The sequence below is a fragment of the Mustela nigripes genome, chromosome 7 (genome assembly GCF_022355385.1).
Source record: "Mustela nigripes isolate SB6536 chromosome 7, MUSNIG.SB6536, whole genome shotgun sequence".
Lineage (NCBI taxonomy): Eukaryota > Metazoa > Chordata > Mammalia > Carnivora > Mustelidae > Mustela > Mustela nigripes.
Window position 1 is genome coordinate 107513810 of NC_081563.1, and position 3545 is coordinate 107517354.

The following is a 3545-nucleotide window of genomic DNA, read 5'->3' on the forward strand; positions in this document are numbered from 1 at the left end:
CTCTTTCATGTTTGTTGCCAGTCTTCTGGTCATTTCTCCTGGGAGGACAAGTTCAGTTCCAGATACTCTAACCTGTCAAGGTGGAAGATTCTACTGGTGATTTTTCACATCAGGCTCTTCCCAGAAGGATTTGGATTAACCAAGGTTGATTTGAAAATTTTTTTATAATTAGTTAATTTCTTCACATTTCTATTTTTCTAAGTATATTTTATAAGAATGTCTATATTTGTATAATAAGACACAAAGAGTTTTTTTTTCTTGGTCAATAATTTTATTTTTGGTGCAAGAATTTTCACCAAATCCTATAAATTTGCAGTTCAAACACTTGAAAATAAAGAAAAGTGAAAATACATAATTTTTTATGCTGTGTTTCAACAAGAGTCTTATCCTTGGTGCAAGGGGAATATCTTTAAATAAGGAGGAAGAATGAGTATTTTGGCAATGTTACACAAATACATGTCACTTAAGGAAATCGTAAATTTATTTTTAGAAATGTGATTTTTCTAAAGACAGGTCAATTCTTCCCTACCACTCTTCTTCCCCTCTTGGTAAAAAATAGTTTAAACTTGACATTCCTATCCCACTCTTCCATGTAAATAAGTTTCCTTTGAGGCCCATATTGACTCTGTATGAGCATCACATACTTATTTTTCTATTCACTGAATGCTTTGTTGGTTAATCTGGGTCCTAATTTTCTTCATGACCTGTAAAATTGTCTTTTCCAACTTCTTGGCAGCAGCAGCTTTGCTGTCTTGATGATGTTTCATGTGGCCTACCCCTTGTCTTGGCTAAGCTCAGATCATATGTCCATCATCGGAAGTATACAAAATGTGGTCTAACCACGAAGAATACTTCCAAGACAAAATCATAAAATAGAGATGCTTTAGTTTAGAATGCTAAAATATCTGTACCATCTGTGAATACAAAATTCGCCAAAGAAAAATAAGTGGGAAATCTATGGTTTTCCTTTTGAACTGCCATATAAAATGGGCCCAATATTGAATTTATTTAACCACAAAATATATTTTTTAAAATAGTGTTAATTATAGTTATGCTTGATTTCCATATACTATTCTCTTCTGTAATTATAGTTGTGGTTTCATTTTCTATAAAGTAATAAAAAGAGATTCTTACAACATATTCTGAGCAAGGCATAGTAGTAATAATAGTTTTCAGAATGTTGATCATTTATTGGGCATATCCTTTATATACTATTTAGTGATGAAAATATTAGGAGCTTAACAATATAATTAATAGCTCTTTCAATTATCACTGAGTGTGAATTATCAAAAATTAATAGCCCTTTTAAAAATGAGGTGGGTGGGGTGCTTGGGTGGCTTAGTGGGTTAAAGCCTCTGCCTTCGGCTCAGGTCATGATCCCAGGGTCCTCTGGGCTCTCTGCTCAGCGGGGAGCCTGCTTCCTCCTCTCTCTCTGCCTGCCTCTCTGCCTACTTGTGATCTCTGTCTGTCAAATGAATAAAATTTAAAAAAAAAAAAGAAAAAATATTTTAAAATAAACCTTTCCCCCACTAAAATCCAGATGGTAGGTTATTCAGAATCTAACAGTAGGCAGTCATTATCATACCTAGAGCTGAAGAGAAGGGGAGCAAAGAGCTAACAGAGTCAAGTGGGAAGTGGAACTGTGGACAAAGGACTGGGATGCAGGAGTAGCATGTGCAGCTGCTGTCAGGAAGGCATGATGGAAGGCAAGAGGAGGAAGGGAAAATGGCAGGTCAGTGGCTGCCATTTGTCAAACCCAACTGGAAGCCCAAAGCCAGGGGGCCAAGATGGTAACACCTGCAGCCCAGCTGACACTGACACATGATCAGAGGAACATGGCAAATAGAACTTGAGGAAGAGAGAAATCAGATCTAACCATCACAGAGAAATATCTCTTTTAGGTAAAGGACACTTCTCAGTTCTCCTCAAATATTAACATTTACACAAAGGCCTATTCACCCAACCAAGGAAGGAGTTTTTGATAATTTTTTAAGTGGACTATGTAGAACCAAAGCTTCAATTCCATTGAGGGCTCTTCCATGTTGGATATGTGTATGGTGGATCTGGATGCAGTATGATAGAAAATGAAGCTTGTCAAGAAAGTTAATTCTAACTTTGAAAAACCTTGTGGTGGATTAAAAATGGTGAAAAGATGATTTGTTATTCCCTCAGTCGTGGGTGGTATTGATTTCCCCTCTCCCTTGATTCTGGGTTGGACTTAGTGACTTACGAGAGCGACAGAACATGGCAGACGTTATGTTTGGGGCTTCTGAGGCTCAGACATAAGGAGTCTTGCAGCTTTCTCCTGGTTCTCTTGGAATATGCTCTTGGGACATTTCTTTTCCAAAGACAGTACCATATTTTGAGAAACCCAAGCCAGACGTGCAGCCCATGTATAGGTACTCTAGTCGGAGTACACTCCAGAGTGTATCTGTCAACCCTAGCCCATACCAGCTCCCAGCCATGAGAGTCAGACATCTTTGACATCTAACCAGGAGAACCTTCTGGTGACTGGGGGTGCACTTGCCGTCTGCCCACAGCAGTCAGGATGCCTCACATAACAATTTCCCAGCCGAGCCTTGCCAATACACAGAATCATGAAAGACAATAATGAATTGTAGCTTGAGGCCACTGTGTTTTGGGGGTGGTTTGTTGCCCAGCAACAGAGAAGTGGAAGAAAACCTCAAGGAAATAGCATCATAATTTCTGGAAAGCTTGGGAGAAATGACCAGTGACCATTTCTCCTATCACTGGCTTAGATATATAACTTTAAGATTTAGTTTCAAATTAAATACTTTGACCCCAAATATTTAGAAACAAATTTTAATGGTAGGTTTGTCTAAACCAGGGAGATTCTTATTTTCAGATAATTTTTTGCTTGACAATTTTTCTTACAAACTTGCTCATGAAATATTTATGCAGATTCCTGTATTTTCCTGTTCTTCACCTTGCGAAGATGGACTCCATTGCGACCCAAGCATAATGTGCCATATATAATAGCAAGAAATGGAGAGTAGAGAGCCTGACAATTTGGCCCTGTTTTCACTCCATTCTCAATATAAACAAATGCTCCATGCTTCTCAAGCTTCATTATGCACATAAATCAGACTGTGATTTGCAGTTCTGGAGTAATGTCTAAAAGTCTATACTTCTAAGCTTTGCGCAGTGGCAGTATTGTAGCCAATGAGGTTTATCCGAGGCGCGATTATTGCTAATTAAAAGTCTATACTTCTAATATTTCCAATTGATATGGATGCTACTGGTCCACTTTGAAGAGCATAGGCTTAGAGCACCCTACAATCAAAGAGAAGTGGAAATTTAATTCAAAGAGAGATGAGTTTTACTCTTGGAGGAAAAGCAACTCCCCAGCATGTCAATGATAATCATGAGTCAGATTTTGTTATATTAAGTTGGTCTTTATTAGTAATCATTAGAGCATGGCAGGCTGTACTTGAAAAATTCCTTAAATATTAAGGCTTATCATCATAATATACTAAAAAACAAGTATACTCTCTGTTTTCAGGTTCAATTCATTCTTAGATATG

The 3545-nt window shown here is 37.6% G+C and overlaps 1 pseudogene; it reads left to right on the plus strand.

Annotated features, from left to right (window-relative positions):
* Positions 1–3154: 3154 nt before the first annotated feature.
* Positions 3155–3278, plus strand: LOC132022856 (U4 spliceosomal RNA; annotated as a pseudogene).
* Positions 3279–3545: the final 267 nt, after the last annotated feature.